Raw genomic sequence first — 18,860 nt, forward strand, 5'->3', positions numbered from 1 at the left:
TCTTGAGAACCTGTGACTGAAGATGCCTGGTTCTTTTTTTTTTTTTTTCTTATTAATGGACACAATCATGTTTAAGGGGCACAGTGTGATGTTTGTTACGTGTATATTACATAATGACCCAAATCAGGGTATATAGCATTTTATCACCTCAAACATCTCTCATTTCTTCGTTGTGAGAAACTTCAAAATCCTCTCTTCTAGCTATTTTGAAATTTTCAGTATAACATTGTTAATCACATTCACTCTATGGTGCAATAAATAGCTCAGCACATCTCATTTCTCCCACCTAACTCAATTTTGTGCCCTTTGACCACTCTCTCCCCAATCCCCCTCCAGACTAACCTTCCCCAGCCCCTGGTAACCACTATTCTACTCTGCACTTTAATGAGATGACCTTTTTTAAGTTCTACAAGTGAGTGAGATCATGTGGTATTAGTCTTTCTGAGCCTGGCATATTTCACCTTAACATAGTGTCCTCCAAGTTCATCTAGTTCCCTGCAGATGACAGGAGTCTATTCTTTCTTTTAAATGACTAAACAGGATTTCACTGTGTGTGTACACCACATCCCCTTATCCATTCACCCATGAATGGACATTTGGGTTGACGCCACATCTTGGCTATGGGGAAACAGTGCTGTATTGGACACAGGAGTACAGATGCCTTTTTGGCATGCTGATTTCATTTGCCTTGGGTATATACCCAGTAGTGGGGTTGCTGGATCACATGGAAAGTCTATTTTTATTTTTTGGTGAGCCTCCATACTATTTTTTTTTCTTTACAACGGATGTGTTCATTTACATTTCTAGCAACCATGTTTAAGGGTTACTATCCCTCCATGTTTATGTCAGCATTTGTTAACAAAGATTTCCCCAGTCATCCTCTAAGGTAGGATAGGTGGTGATTAAATAGTGAGCAAAAGACCTGAAAAAATATTTCTCAAAAGAAAACATCCAAATGGCCAAAAAGTGTGTGTGTGTGTGTGTGTGTGTGGCGGGGGATGGGGGGGTGGGGGGTGGGGAAGCTCAGCATTCCTAATCACTAGAGGAGTGCAAATCAGAACCATTAAGGTATTACTTCACCCCAATAGAGTGGTTATCATCAAAAAGACAAAAAGTAGCAATTCCATTTGTAAGGACTGTTTACAGGTGTTAGTGTGGGGCATTTCAGAGCCTTTAATTTGTGTCAGAGAAGTCAGTTTAGGGAGCATTTCCCAAACTTGACCTTGAATCCTTGATTTCCAGAGCTGGTCTTGATAACCTGGAATTACAATTGTCCCTGTGGATTTTACATGATGACCCCATGAAGAATGTGTCCTTTAAATTCATATGATCTAGAGAATTCTCAACACCCCTGAAACAATTCTTTCCTTAAGTTTTCCTCCTCCTCCTCCTCCTCCTCCTCCTCTTCCTCCTCTTCCTCCTCCTCCTTCTTTTTCACAGCAGAAGGAAAATGAGACCCTTACTTGAGATTACCCATTCTTTCTTGCAGTGCTAGGAGATTTGGAGAAGATGAACCTTAATGAGGTTATTGGATGTATAAAAGTGCTGGAAAATGTGCAAAGTTATGATAAAGGCATAAAAAGGCATTACTGGATTTTAGTGGATCACTACAAACATTCTAAAACCAACCAGCAATTTAATAAGCCATAGATCTTTGCCAAACTATAAAGGGTTTTCACCATAAGATATGCAAAAGTTCAAACAAAGCATTTTAAACTGATCAATATGAAAAGTGTCACTGCAGAAGTTATCTGACCTGTTGTAAGTGGATGTTGATAATGATGTTGATGTAAATGAAAGCAAATAAATGGTAATGTAAATATGCAATTTTATTTAATTTCCCCAGTTACCTTCTAAGGTAGGACAGATGGTGAATTCATTTCAGTGACTTGTTACAAACGTATCTGCAACGGAAACCACTTGGGATAGAACCTAGATGTTAAAGAAGCATTAGGAAATCAGCTTACACAGTTTGTGTGTGTGTGAGATTTATAGCTTTTCTTAGCATGTTTTCTCAGTGTCAAACAGTGTCTTATAATTTATAGTGTGATATCTATGTAAATAAACCCTCAAGGAGCTCAGGGCTCGTTGGCCAGGCCCATTTTATTCTTCTTTATTTTACTCACATTAAGGACCGTAGCTTTATCAGAGCCCTTAATTTCACTATAACTGTGTTAGATCTTAATCTAATTTTTTGGCTCAGGCCATGTGTTTGGAACTTATGGGACTTATGAAAAACATCCAGACAACAAGAAGTCACAGTGACTTAGGTACATGCCTCACAGTATCCTCCATCACAAACCAAAGAGCAGCTTCATGCCATGAACTTCTGACTAAATCATTATGAGTGGTGGGGGAAAGTGGGTGGGTGTGAACTCACTTGGGATGTTAAAGATAACAACTATAGCTGTCTCTGGAGGGGAGAGACACCTACAGTTGTTGTTATCTTTCAGGTGATGTAAAAAGTGAAAATTATGTTTAAATGCTTATAGTTTAACTTGTTTTTCAGTCTTTTCTTGACCAACCTTATTAAATAAGGGCAGAAAATGTGGTACCTACATACAATGGAATGCATTTCAGTTATAAATCCATTTGTTATAACACAGTTGGAACTGGAGATCATCATGTTAAGTGAAATAAACCAGGCACAGAAATACAAGTAGGGAAATCCAAAAAGTGGATCTCACAGAAGTTGAGAGTAGAACGGTGGTTATCAGGATCTGGGGATAGTGAGTGAGGGAGGGTGGGGAAAGGTTGATGGATGGGTGCTAAGTCACAGTTGGAGAAGGGAAATGGGTCTAGGGTTCCACTGTACAGTAGGGTGACTGTAGATATCAAAGATGTACAGGTTATTTCAAAAAAGGCTAGAAGAAAGAATTTTGAATGTTCTTACCACACATGTGATAAATATTTTCAAAGAAGATTATGTTTACCTTGATTTGAACATTTCACAATGTCTATATATATTGAAACATCACATGGAACCCCATGAATATGTACAATTTGTAAGTGTCGATTAAAAAAAGGCAGAAAACTGGCCAAGTTATGAAAAAAATTTGTCCCTCTACAAACAGAACTTAGTAGGGAGGGAAGACATCTTGCTCCGCTTTTTAGCTATATTCACTCACCTTGCCTTGAAATTTCCATTTCCTTACCTCGAGAACAATCCAGGCCTGTCTATCTCACAGGATAGCTGTGAATATCAAATGGATAATCAGTTAACTAGTTAGTTAATATCCTGCTGTGTTCTAAAAAGCAAGCAAACACCCCTGCCCCCCCTCCAAAGGATGTAAAGCAACTGCCTCAGTAAATGGCCATGCTTTTGAAACCTAAATGGACTGTAGATATGCAAACCATTATTACTAATCAAGTCAGTGAAAGGACTGAATTCTGAACCAGATCAGAATTTAACACCCAGAACTGTAAATACTTTAATACAATTATAAGCTGACCTCATTTTTGTTGAATTTCTTATTACTTTCTCTAGTACTACAGTAACTTAATAGTAAATACTTTGCATCTTGGGTGCCGGGAAGGTTGTAGGATTTAGTGTCAGAGAAGAGCCATGGGAAACAAAATAAAGTTGTTCTGTTAGTGCTCTGTGCTTATTACAATGCTAGCTTGTCTGTTAACTGATGTGTGTGTGTGTGTGTGTGTGTGTGTGTGTATGTATATATATATATATATATATATATATATATATATACCAAAAAAGTGTGTGTGTGTGTGTATGTATGTGTGTGTGTATATATATGTGTGCGTGTGTGTGTATATATATATATATATATATATATATATATATATATATATAATATACTTTTTTTAGTGGCTGTCTCTTTTGTTGAACAGTGGGGGTTACAAAGCTAGGGCCATGTGTATTTTGCTTTCTGAGGTATCTCTACAGCCCACTCTGTCTGCCAAATAGTAGGCCCTCCATAATGCTATTTGAATAAATGACAGAGAGATGAGCAAATCTGTCTTTTCTGCTTCTTAGTTAGCTGTGCTATAGTAAGGCAGCCCAGCTCCATCAAGGAAAAGCTAACTATGGTACAAGGTGGGAGGGTGAGGCCTAGAAAAGTGCCCAGGCAAGTTAAAAAAGCTCCCTGTCTTTGTGCATTTGCTTCCTCTGGCCAAGTGCCCTCCCTGCACTCTGGGTAATGTACATCTGTTCTGGCCATGCTCTGTTGAACTGGAATTATAGTATCTTGTTCCCCACTCCAAACACAGAGCCAGTGTGAATGGCTTTCCCAATAACTTTAGTCATTGGAAAGACTGAGCAAATGTAGCTTGTGGCTGGTGAACCTTAAGTACAAGAAAATCAAGTAGGTAAAGCCCAGATTTTGTCTATATGGTAAAACTACATGGAGACATGTATGGATGTACCCCATGTATATGTCTACATATAGAAATGGTTGAACCGTGTTATGGAATCAGTTAAGTTAGGGACAAAGCTGATGGAGTAAAGGGGTTCTAACACACACCCCCCCCACACACACACACAGTAAGAAAAGTGGCAACTGGATCTCCCAGATGTAAAGTAATGAACACATTGTCTCTGATTTAGGAAATAAGGAATATGGAATGGGAAGGAGATGAGTGGTGGAGGAAAACAAATATAAAACCATTTTGGGTCAGAATTTCATCATCCTAAATTTCACTAAAATTTTCAGTGTCAACAATATCCAATAATTATGCATAAGTAGATGTCTATCTAATATGGGTAGGGGAAGTCTCCCTGAATTGAAGCAAAAGTTATTTAGGAAAAAAATTTTTTGAATGAGGAATTTACTTTTTGGACTTTCCACAGTTTTCAAAACCAGGATGAAAATGTCACTAAGTAGAGTAACCCAACTGGTTGAATAAAGCAGTCACTACCAAGTTATTATTGATCTGTTCAGAAGGAACATTTAACCTTTAGATGATTATTCTAAATTTGACAGCCAAGTCTTTGCTGAAGTCCTAGTCTCATGGCTTGCTCCTGTTTCGTTATTTTTTTCAGAAACCAAACTACTAATTCTCTGAAAGAGTACAAGACAGCAAAATTAAGTAGGTAAAAAGAATATAACAGTTACTATCTTTGATTAGGGCACAGAATATTGCTTCATGTTAAAATGAGTAAATTAATATGTCTTTACTTACATGAATTAAGACACAAGGGCTGGGTTGAATATCATAATATAAATAAAAGACATTTTTGATCATATCATCTTAGAAATGCTTTGTTGCAGCAAATGTCAACTACCAGAAAAATGAAGATAGATTGAATGATCCAGGAAGTGAGCCAGCACTGGGCTGGTGAAGGACAAAGCTGGCCACTATAATTTGGTCCTGGTAAGCAAACCTAACATGTTCCCATTGCTCCTTGACCCTAGTGCCTTAAATTTGAGATACACTTTAACGCTGGCTTCTTGACTTTTGCCCACCCATCAAAACTCATTATCCCAATCATTTCTGCCTTTCATCACTAGTCAAGAATAGATAATTGAGGTTGTATGCAAACACTTTCCTCTTGCATGCTACTCAAACATCCATTAACACCGCCAGGCAGCATCATCACATTACACAGATCTGAGTATTGGGAAACCAGGTATTGGTCATCAAGGCAGCCTTGTCTAGGAAGTGACTAGCAGTCCAAGTCTGAATTACTGTTGGCAAACTTTGCAAGACTGTTCTGTTCCAGGAATAAGGGAGACGATGACCATGAAACTTGGAAAATTGGTTTGGGGCAAATGATATGATACATGATACATTTTCCGCTATGGAGAATGGTATGAACAGAAGAGGGTAAGGTAATCCAAATGGTCTTTGGTTACGAATGCTTTACTTAGTCTCTGAATGTCTGCTAAGGTATGTGTTCAGGGTCTGAAATCCACATGCATGTGGCAGATGTTTTAATTTCTGTATTTATTTCAGGAATGTGAGATTGAAAGCAAAACTGCTCAGAAATTATTTTTGAGATCTTAGGGTAGGAATATTTACTATGCTGTGATAATTCCTGGGAAAAACAGTTTAAAAATAAATAAATATAAAGCATAGAGAAAAAGAATTCTTAATTTCTTTGTCCAAATGAAGGATTTCTTTCGACCAAGTTTGTTTTTATCATTATTATAATTTTCTTTTTGTGTTGACAACTGGCATTGTGAACTCTTGGATAAAGAAGTTTTTGTTTAAATTATGAAACTTTTGAAAGCACGAATTTCACACCTGTCTGGCTTATACTTGAGTTCACGTCTGATATTTCCAGCCAGGATATTCCTTTAGGCCAAATTTTTCTGGTCAGTTTTTTCTATAGTACGTTAATTTTGTCTAGAGTCTTCCAAAATACTTTTCAAATATGTTCAGTTGTTGAATGATATTAAATTTGGGCTCATACAGTTCTCTAATTGACATGAAATATAATTTACATGTTCTTGAATAAATAAATAAGTTGTTTATTTATGTTGGGGCTCAAACCCAGGGCATTGTGCAAATGTTCTACCACTGAGTTATATCCTCACCCCACATTTTTTGTTTACTAATCCCTGTTTTCTTTTTTTTCTAATTAATGGGCTTATCTTTCACATTCATTCATATCCAACTAGTGTTCCTTCATTCTATTTCCTGTTTGTTATAAAATGTTCAGTATGTTTTTTTTTTCTCATTGCTGATTTTCAAAGAACCCACCAAATAATACTAGCCCATGGACATATTGGCTAGGTGGCTATGTGCTAATCTTTATATTATCTGAAAAGAGCAAGTACAAATGACCTCTCCTGAAATATGTAGGTCATAAGACAATGTGATCAAAACAGATCCAGGGCTGAGGGTGTAGCTCAAGGTTAGAGCAATTGCCTAGCCTGTGTGAGACCCTGGGTTTTATCCCCAGCCCTGGAAAAAAAATCCAGATTGAAAGATAATATACATATTCTTAATATTCTCTCTGTGTAGATTTGAAATTTTTCATGATAAATATTTGAAAACATATTCATGTTTCATACACAGTTGATCTTCATTATTTGTTATTCCATATTTGCAAATTTGCCCATTCTATTTTTTGTAACCCCAAATCTGTACTTACAGCACTTTTGTGGTCATTCATGGACATGTGGCATAGCAGAAAAACATTTGAGTCAACTGACATGCATGGTCCCTGCTGAGGTTGGACATCACTCTTTCTTCTTGTCTCAGCTGACACAAATATCCTTTTTGTGGTCTATTTAATGCATGACTTCCCCTCCCCCATTTTTGTACTTTTTATTGATTTCGCTGTTTGAAATGGCCCCCAAACATAATGTCGAAGTGCTATCTATTATCTGTAAGAGTAAAAAGCCTTGGTGTGCCTTATGGAGGAACTCTGTGTTAGAGAAGATTTGTTCAGGCATGAGCTATAATGCTGTTGGTTGTGAGTTCAATGTTATGGAATCAATGAAAATATTAAAGAAGGTATCTTTAAATGAAAACACACATAAAACAAGACTATCTGTTAATCAGCTTACAAAAGTGCTATGGCCAGTCGTTTGTAGGAACCTAACACTGTAGTATCTGCGTTTTCTACAACAATGTATTCAATGAACTATGGAAAATACTTTGGGGAAAAGATTGCATCTGTACTGAAAGTGTAGAGACTTTCCCCCTTGTCATCATCCTCTAAACATCGAGGTATAACAATGATTTACATACTACTTCTATTATATTAGATATTATAAATCATCTTATAATACTAGAGATGATTTAAGCCAATAGGAGGATGTGTGTAGGGTCTATGCAAACATTACATGATTTTATCTAAGGGACTTAAGCATTTTGGCATCTGCAGGGAGTCCTGAAACCAAGTCCCCTGTGTGTATGGAGGGATGCTGCATTTCCCCATGAAGGGTGGCTTGGTACTCACTAAATCAGTGTACCTTGAATAAGAATTAACTGTACTTACATATAATTGTACCTCATTAGCATCTAACCAGCACTGAGGAAGTGCTGATGATTTATGTTCTATATGTATGTCAGACTAGTTCAGCTGCTAATGGTTTAGTTTCCTATTCAGTTAGTTCACTGTAGAAAAAAAAAAAAAAACGATTCTATTACCTAGATTGTATTTGTGTCCATAATGTTCTACAAAAATTATTATTCTCTTTGAATTTGGGCTGTTGGCATTTGTGATAAAGAGATTTTGTTTAAAATGAGTTTTAGAATAAAAGCTGGCAGTTATGTCCCATTGCAAGGCAAAATTACATCAAATCTTGTTTTGCAGATCTTTATTGGCCTTATTATCGATTCTTGAATCTGGCACAATCTGGACCAAAAATGGTTCTGAAAGCTCCTTCCTATCCTATAGAGAGGATATATTTGTAGCAAGAAAAAAATGAAATGTCATAAAGAAATTGGAGGTGGGGTACACAGAGAGCCCCATTTGGTTACAGCTGGAGTCTACCTTATTTGAACATAATTTGAACAGTTGGCCACATGTGATTGGCTAAGACTCAGTGACTTGTTACAAAGTAGGTTACAATCTGCTTATACATCAAGTTAGGTTGCAGTTCACTGTATTCGAAGGTAACTTTAAACCCAACTTGATTTAACTCACCTCATTATCTCCTCTTGGAATTTCAGTATCTGATCCTCTGAACAATTTTTTACAGGATCAGGAAGCATGAGTCTTCCTTAACAGGGAAGAACTTTTTTATCCTCTAGACTGAACATAGCACCTGGAACTTAGTAGGTACTGAATAGAATGGCTATGTAGAATATTAATTAAAGATACAGCTATAAAACTTATTAAAAATCTTACAAAATAAGTAGTGACTAATATTTAATGTAACAGCTGGGAAATGGAGCCCTCAGGGCAGAAGCTGTCTTAGATGTTTAGAGACTTAGTATTGGTTACAAAACCTATAAAATGCACAGAAAAATTACCATATATATCTATAAAACCACACAGAAATATTGTGATAAATAATAGAGTTTATATATTTTATTGGTTTGGCAACTGATAGTAATAAGTGTAAATAAACAACTGAGGTAACCTTTATTAGTTTGACATAGTATCATAAAATATTGCCCAGGGGACAGACAAGCAAAATTTAAATACTGATATCTTGGCTTGGGAGTTATTTCATAATTAAGGTAACTCCTATCAAGAGGGCAATATTTTCCAGCTGTTCTCTGCAAATGTTACCATTAACATTATGCTTTATATTTTGTTGAGTAATAGATGCAATTAATTCTAAGCATTATAGTTTGTCCCTTATTTGACCATCAAAATTTTAAGAAATGAATTTTTTTTATCTAGGCAGTTAAACAGAATATAAATGTCATTTTAAAAATAGGAACTGAAAATTTAATAATATAGTATTAAACTGTAAGCATAAGTGAATAATACTAGTCCTAGCTCACTTTATTTCCTACACAATTCTGGCCTATCAATGGAATTTTTATTCACAGGAATGTTGTAGTGCAAAAAGAACTTTTTTGTCGAGTATAGAAGCTTTCAATAGGAACACAAAGGGAAAAAATGAAAATAAATGTTGAGATATTTATACAGATTCATAGAATAAATCATAGAATAAAAATATTCAGAAAAAATATTCATAGAATATTTTTATTCATAGATTCATAGAATAAAAATATTCAGAAAAAAACTCCAGCAGTAAAGGTAGTTTTCACTTGGAGTTTTTCCTCAAGTCTTCATGTAGTTGGGTATGTCAGTGTATGAGAAAATACGAAACTACCCGAGGACACAAACATATATAAAAAAACCCAACAATACATTTATAAAAATCAAAAAGTATTTGCATAAAGTGAAAAATAAAATGAAACAGAAACTTTTTCAAACAAACAGACGGAAGCCAGATGTCAGAAAGTCTCACGAACCAGAGTGGCCACTGAAGGTTTGCCTTGGTAGCTGTGCCAAGTGTATTCCAGTTATCCTGGCTAAACAGATGTCATACAGTGGCTGAATGAATTCCTTTTAAAAATAAAAATGATGGGGCTGGGGTTGTGGTTCAGTTGTAGGGCACTCACCATTCATGCGCAAGGCCCTGGGTTCCATCCTCAGCACCTCATACAAATAATAAATAAATAAATAAATAAATTTAAAAAACTTAAAAAAAATAAAAATGATAATTTCTCTCTGTTGTATGTTGGCCCGTGGATGGAAATATGGCTGGCTAATGGTAGTAAGATAACAATTAATAACGATTACCTATTTTATTGCCTGAGTCACAGAATTTGCACTGAGAGGAAGAAAAATTGAAAAGTTACAAATGAAGAGAAATGTTTGATCCATCAAAATGAAAAACATATTATGTCTGACTACTGTATATTTAAACATTTTTTCCTGCTACGTACTTATTTTTTTTCTTTCCCCCTCCTCTGTCTCTGTTTCTCTATCATTTTTCCAGTGCTTTCTATATTCTTCCCTCTTCTAGGCAAGGTGCCTTACACCAACCAGGGCATTACTTAATCTGCTTCCACTGAAACAAACATCTGCCCTGACCAATCTGGGATGCAAAGAGACTCAAAAGTTTTCTTCTGGTTCTTTGGGTTTTGGAAATTAAACAGAAACAAATAAACAAGCAAGCAATGAAGCGAGCAAACAAACAAACAAGCAAACAAAAATGTAAAACTTTCAGTCTTTCTCAACAGTCCAAACAATTAATTTCTTTTCTCTTTTTTCTTTTCTTTTCCTGGAGTCTTTTAGCAATGAGGAATGGAAGATTAAAGAAACAGGATACTCTTAAAAAAAAAAAAAATCTCTTTTCCATAGAAATACCTTATGTGACGGGCTGTGTCCCTGGAACTATATACTCTTGGGGGCTCTGGGGATGGTAACTATTTCTTGGTAGAAAAACAGATTTCAGGCAAATGCTCATTGTGTGTCCACTCAAACAGGTTCTAGAATGTTGCTTGCTCACAGGTGATGGGGCCTTCGAGCACCTAAGCTTGTGGAAGGCCAAAGGGAACCACACACAATATTTTATTCTAGGACTGTCCTTCTTAAAATATAGCCTGAGGGGCTCGGGGTTTGAATTATAGTGTGTCTCCTGCAAAGTTCTGGCATCTGGTTTGACAATCATCTTTTCAGAAATGCAGTCTTTTGTGAGCTTGTGACCCAAAATGATATGGTAAAATGAATGCTAGTGAGTCACAGGTGCTTACGTTGCAATACTAACAAAACTAAGAGGAGGGAAAAATAACGTTGGACACTGGGTGCAATTTAATAAAATACAACACATAAATAGAAGGCCTATCTATCGGTTATCTACCTGTTCTGGGCTGAATGGTGTCCACCCCCCCAACTTCTCAAAACATTTATGTTCTTATCCCTGGAATCTATAAATGTGCCTTATTTGGAAAAAGGATCTTTGCAGATGTCATCAACCTAAGGGTGTGGAGATGAGATCATACTTGATTAGATGGGTGGACCCTAAATCCAATGACAAGTGTCCTTGTAAGAGACACACAGGAGGGACAGAAAAGTAGGAGGGTACAGGACAATGGAGGCAGAGATTAGAGCATGTGGCTGCAAGCCAAGGAACACCTGGAGCCACCAAACACCGAAGTGACAAGGAGTGGATTCTCCCCTACGGCTTCTGGAGGCAGTGAGTCCCTGTAGTTACCGTGATTTCTGACTCTGGCCTCTGAAAGTACAAATTTCTATTGTTTGAATCAACCCAATTTGTTCTGGTAGCTATAGAGAGTGAATTTTTCCTCTCTTTCTCTCGAGCTATCCATCTATGTCTATCATCTATTATCTATCACTTAATATTTTCAATATGACCCTCTCACTATATCCCTATATTTTTGCCAACCCATTCTTATTTCTTTGATGATACATATTCATTTCATGTATTCTATTTTTTCACCTATTAGTTGAAAAAATAATAAATTCTAACCATTCTCAATTTCGGGGCAATATTTTATTTCTGTACTCCATTTTATTTCCTACATGAATATATACCCATATATTAAAATATGTGCCCATATTAAAAATAAACCACACTGCATGCCTATGCTATCTCAGGATATTCTTCAATGCCATGTTAGTTCTGAAGCCTCAAAGAGGAGGGAACAGTATGAATAGAGTCCTTTATAACAGCTCTGACAATGGTGCCCTTATTAATCATGATTTTTAGGCATATTCTTTTGACTTAAAAGTAAAATCAGAATATGTGTTAAAGGAGAGCAAAGCCAAAGCCATCCAACCAAACCTGGTTCTATTTCATTGCTGCTTATTTCAGTCAGGGCTACGAAGGCCCCTCAAGTTCCCAGTCCAGCTCCTGGGAGTTTGTGGGCCATTTCCACATCTCACCTGTTGAGAGGTTCTCCATGCCCTCTGTCCACCTCTCCTGTCACCACTGTCCTCATGTAGAGTTGGGTCAGGGTTAGTTATTTCATCTCTCAGTTACTCTGACCCTCTCCTGCCCCTGCACACTCCACTGTCTCTTCTGCCTACCAGGCAGACTCCTTGCACACAGCTCCGCTCAGGTCACTGACCAGGACCCAAGACTTCACAAACCCAGCTCACTCTGCCTCTTTTCTCTTTGGAAGCTATCTCCTCCTCCCTATCCATTGCCACATACCACATACATGTGCACGCACATACACACACACACAGAGTCACAGTCACACATTCACACATACCTACACCAAGTCCACACATGGATACACACATTCAGCCTGCACACACGCCCCTGTGCCCCCACATGTATACACATGACCATACAGGCATATCCCTACACATACTCCCTGTACACACACTCCATGCATGAACACACCTGTATGCATGAGCACATACAATTATACTTGCACATCCCTACATCCCTGTCAACATATGTACACACATTATACACAGTCCTTATGCACACCTCTATATTCTTCACACCCCCACACAATAAACTCATGCTTACAACCTACCTGTGTACACATACACAACCCTCACACACATAAAAGCATGTGTGCACATACATAGGCACCCATGCATGTACATGTTTATTCCCATGTACACATACATTCCCTGAACACAATCCACACACATATCCAGTCTTACACACACACACACACACTTGCATGTGCACATGTGCTATGCATGCACAGATACCCTACATGCACACCTCCCCCAACACCATATTCCATGTAATTACAGGGAAGCCCTCAATTGCATTAGCCTCAGTGGGGTATATAGCATCCCTGTGGCCCAGTAAGGACAGGACTCAGATCTAGTTGAGGTTCATCAAAGACCTTCAGAGAGATACCCTTGGGTGTGGGAGACAAAGCAGGGCTGTGACTTTTCTGGGTACACTGGCTGAAAGCATTAAGATCCTAGAAGTTCCATTGGCCATTTTACAATTGCAAGGAGAGAGCTCAAGGAAGAATAAAGTTAATTGAGGAAAGTGAGCCAAAAGACAGTTGGAATGGGGAGAAGAAGGGACACAGGCAGAGAGGAAGAGAAAGGGAGAAAGAGGAATGAATCATCTTAATCTCTGGATCATTTAGTGGGTGAAGAAACCCCTTATCTTGGACCTTAAACCAATAGAATTGATTTTTGCTTAGGCTAATTTGAGTTAGCATGCATAATTTGCAATTTATATTGTTCCCATGGATTAGTTGCTCCCCTGAATGCAATCTTTCTCTTCTTCTGTACCTATGTAGCCCACCTCCCTGATTTCTTGCCTGTCAAACATCAACATCCACCTTTAAGCCTTTTACATTACAGTGTATAATTTAGCCATTCAGATAACTTGCAGCTTCCTGAATGCAAAGTGGTGTTTCACCCTCAGTCTCTGCATATTTTTTCCGTCACTTATTCCAGAAATTTTTTCTAAACACCTATTTTCTAAGTACTGGAGATATGGTAGCAAGCAAAATAGACAAGAATCGTTGCCCTGGTGAGGATTGTATTCTAGCAAAGGTGAGGGAGGAGAACAGAGTATAAGTAAGATTAATAAGTAAATATAAATTATGTGCAAACGCTTAATTGTAGAGGTACCATGAGATCCAGCAACTTCACTCTTTGTTATATACTCAACTGGAATGAGAACATGCATCAAAATAAAGCTTGTGCATGAGTGTTCATAGCAGCATTATTTCTTATGGCAGAAAACCAAGCCAAAAAAAAATAACCAGTAGTCTGCCAACAGATTATATGTAGATTATGAGTCAGAGTAGAGGATGTACTCCTTTCATCTGAATGCTCACCCCGGCCACAATATCACCTGTTGCCCTGTCTGTCTAGTGAATACCTCATAAAGCACATGCAAAGGCTTTTTCTCCACGATTTTACTGGTGCTCAGTACAGTATTTGGACAAAGTAGACTTTCTAAAGCATGATTGCGAGTCAAATGTACAACCCAAGTGGACAGAATGGTTCTGAGGCCATTCCTGGCATGGAATCATAGTTTAGAGAAACACCCATAGACTTGTAAAAGCATAGGAGAGTCATGTTAGGCTTTGGCTTAACGTCTCTTTTTGTTCAACATCCAGCAAGAATCCTGCAAAAATCTTCCTTACCCATTGTTATGATTTAGATATGAGGTGTCCCCAAAGGCTCATGCGTGAGACAGTGCAAGAAAGTTTAGAGGTGAAATGATTGGGTTGTGAGAACTTTAGCCTAATCAGTGCATTAATCCCCTGATAAGAATTAATTGGATGTTGACTGTAGGCAGATAGGGTGTGGCTGGAGGAGGTAGGTCATTAGGGGCATGCCTTTTTTTTTTTTTTTAAATTTTTTTTTTTATTGGTCGTTCATAACATTACATAGTTCTTAATACATCATATTACACGGTTTGATTCACGTGGATTATGAACTCCCCCTTTTACCCCGTATACAAATTGCAGGGGCATGCCTTTGGGTTATATATATTTTGTTCTTGGGGAGTGGAGCTGTCTCTCTGGTGGCCACAATCTGAGCTACTTTCCTCCCCCACACTCTTCTGCCATGACGTTCTCCCTCACTTGGGTACAGAGCAATGGAGTTGGATGTCTGTGGAAGGAGATCTCTAAAACTGTGAGATACAAATGAACTTTTCCTCCTCTAAAATTATTCGTTTTAGGTCTTTTGGTCACAGTGGCACAAAAGCTGACTAAACACCATGTATGCTTTACAGTCTCTCTGGCTACTTCCTACTCTCTTTCTTGGTAGTCCGCTGCTCTCTCTCTTGCCTCTCCTTTCCTACACTCTCTTCTGTCTTCCCATCTCACTTTTCCTGTAGGCCTGAATTAGACCTGAATTCCTTATCTTTCTCCTCTCCATCTATTAATTCAGCCAAGGAGACAAAATCTGGAAATCTCACCATGCTGAGTTAAAGATCCTTTCTACTAGAGCCTGGGCAGGTGGCCTCCAGCTAAGAGTGACCTCCTGCACTACCTCAGTATGAAATGGGACAATTTTCCTTTTCCAGATGAACAGCAATGTGAAGAAGATTGGGAAGCACTGAGGGAGGGTGTGTAAAGTACCTGGCATGTGGGAGATGCTCTTCTTTCTTGTTTTCTCCCACTCCTTTTTTAAAAAATATATTTTTTTGTAGTCGTAGATAGACGGCATGCCTTTATTTTATTTGTTTATCTTTCTGTGGTGCTAAGGATCAAACTCAGTGCCTCACATGTGCGAGGCAAGTGCTCTGAACTACAGCCCCAGCCCTCCCTTCCACTCCTGAGCACATCTTTATTATAGCACATATGATAACTTCATGTATTACATGTTTGTCTCCACCTCTAGACTCTAAGTTCTTTAAGTGCAGGGAAACACATTACAAGCATCTCTCTTGCTGGGGGCTAGCACAATGCCTCCTACAAGGGAGGTACTTAGTAAGCATTTGCCGAATGAATGGATCAATGATGACGATTTCATGGAAGAATCACTTTAAAATTTCCAGCCACAGACTGAGGAAAGCCAGGATGAAAGCATCGTGTCTCTTGCCCAATTCTCACCACACTCTAGCAGTGGTCACTGCACTGCAGGCTTTCTCCAGGAAGGATGACCTCATGCCAAGGACGAGGGAGGGCATCGGGTCTGTGCCCAGCACTTCCCAATTCTGTGCCCTGGGTGGGGGGAAGAGAAAGGATGTCCACAAGGGAGGGAGGGAGCCAAATGTAGCAAAGGAAGCCAGGAGGAGCCCAAATTGCTTCTGGCCAGGCCCAGGCATGTTGCTGTCCTGTTAGTTGTGTTAGAGGATGTTTCTGCAGTGTCCCTCCATGTCCATCACCCCCATGATGCTCTCAGTGAAAATAAACTCATCTTCTATGAAGTGTCCACAAAAAACTCCATGGGGAAAGAAATGCCATGGGGAAGTAGGCCCTTCTTCCAAGTGAGAGCCAAGAGCTAAAAGGCCTGTTTCAGGCTGCCTTGCATTAGCTGGAATGGTTACAGAGCTGGGCCTTCTGGAAAACTGTTGAGACAGTGCAAAGATCCCCCCTTCAAACCCTGATTCTTGCAATTAAGTCATAGAGATTTCAGACAAGTTGCTCAAAAGTATGAGTTTATTAGAAGGGTGGGAAAAGGGAGAGACTAGGTCCTCAGAGAAGCAAGGAATGGTATGCCTCTCCTGTCCTCTGGTTTTATTGGGGATCCCAGAGAAGTTTTCACAAAGTCCTGCCTAGGTCCATCTCTTGACTTTTGACTGACAGCAGGATGACATTAGACTTTCAAGTCCCCACTGCTGATGATAACTCTAGATCACTTTAGCCCATGCTGACCGGTTCTAATGGGATTTTATAGTTTGGGGAAATTATCCTTATCTCCTTGAGTTCTGGGATCTGTCTGTGCAAGGGTCACAAAAGTCCCTCCTTGCTCCCCAGGGTAACTTGTGTTCATTTTATAGGTATTTCAGGCCTGCTTTTCTCTTGCAGATAGCAGGTAGTTTGTTGAGGAACGTAACATATCCTGTCAACTTAAGCCAGGCAGGGCTGTAGGTAAATTGCTTTTTAAAAGTGAAAGCATGTGGGGTCAGCACAGTGTGCCCTGTTTATAAAATTATTCCCTTAACTTCATGTTCCCACCACTCACGTCTGTCTGTTCCCTATCAGAATGACCTTGGGATGTACTTAAGGGGAGGCAGCTTTCCCTCTTCCATGGTGTGTGTGGCAGAACACGCACAAGATTTCAGGCTCACTTAGTCATGACTATTACTGTAACCTTAAATCTCATCTTTGGGAAGGGAGGTTGGCCAGTTCTTACTATGGAGGCTAGTCGCTTTAAATGCAAAATTGTTTCAATTCATCAATGTCCAAGTATTCCAACAAAGATACAACATAGACACTCAGAGCCTGAATTGATTTTCTAGTTAAAAACTTTCATGGAAGAAAGTTATTAACTTGGTGGATTTTTTAAATTGTCATATTTACCTTAGGGGAGAGGATAATATTTCATGGGAGGAGAGCTGGCTCCTTTCTGGTTCCTCCTTTCTGTGCATCCCTCCCTCTGTCACTTGTGGGGATCCGTGTACATACATGAAGAAGTACAGTCTGCCTTCTGTATCTGTGGGTTCTACACCACCAGTTCAATCAACTGCAGATCAAAGATACAGTTAGGCTTATTGTGATTGTGTCTGTCCTAAACACATACATATTTTAAAAATAATTTTCTCCTCAACAATACAGCATAACAACTAATTACATGGTATTTATATTGGATTAGGTATTTTAAGTAATCTAGAGATGATATAAAGCATGCTGAAAGATATATATATATATATATATATATATATATATATATATATATATATAATTTTCAAATATATATTGGACATTCAATATAAAGGACTTGAGCATCCCCAGATTTTGGTAACTTTGTAGACACTGGAACAAATCTCCCAAGAATACTAAAGGATGATTATATTACATAATGTTTTGTTTTTTTTAAATGTGGTTCAGGACTTGTATCCCCTGGAAGCTTTGAATCTCAGGCCTCACCCCAGAACTACCAACCATATTCTTCATTTTGATGAGAGTCCCCAGATAATTTGAATGTACATTAAAGTTTGAGAAGCATTGGAATAGTGTTTAAATGGGTCTTCTGATTCTGGACCTAAATCCACCAATGTATTTATTGTAGAACTGGGACAAGTCACTGTAAGGTTCTTTGAGGCTCAGAATTCTCATTTGTATTATATACACATAAGGGCCTATTTTGTAGTCATTGACGGGATTAAATGAATGAACAGATATAATAAAGCTCTTAGCATCCAGTGTTGGAAATGATCGCCATGGAGATGACCATCATTCCCCTGTGCCCTCCTTCCCAGTCCTGGTGCCCAGGACCCAGGCTGGTGCTCAGAGCAGGAACAATATAATAGCTTTGGGCTGATCATTTGAAAACCAGCACAGGTAGCACCAAATAGGACTCCTGATTGACATTGTATTTCGAATGCCTCACTCACTGATGTTGATAGAAATGGGTACAGTTGAGTAACTGCCTGCTTTTATGATTTTATTAGTTTTTTTATTAATGCTATTATTCCTATACTATTGGAGGAATTAATGAGTTTTCAACTTGTAAATGCAGCAGCTTTTAAAATTGCAGTCTTTAAAATTTATGATTGCAAGTTTTAGGCCCTCTGAATTAATATCCTCTGGAGGAAAATCCTGCCTTAGGCACCTGGGTGTGAGGCCACAAATATCACAGCTATTCTTCATGCTGGGGTGGAGTAGACATGGTGGGACTGCAGGGCTTACCTGGAAGTGTCCCCTGGGGCAAAGCAGGTGTCGGAAAGATCCTGGTCTGACAGCAGAACCAGGCACCTACAGTGTAAGGCAGTACACGGCAGGGGCAGTTGGAGCACCTGTGGCCCAGGGACAGGCTTGGCACATCTGTGAATCCCTTTCAGTTGATTTTTACAGTTTGCAATCTGTTTTAATGAGGCTCTTTGCCTTGATGAGGATTTTCCATT

The sequence above is a fragment of the Urocitellus parryii genome, chromosome 8 (assembly GCF_045843805.1).
Source record: "Urocitellus parryii isolate mUroPar1 chromosome 8, mUroPar1.hap1, whole genome shotgun sequence".
Classification (NCBI taxonomy): domain Eukaryota; kingdom Metazoa; phylum Chordata; class Mammalia; order Rodentia; family Sciuridae; genus Urocitellus; species Urocitellus parryii.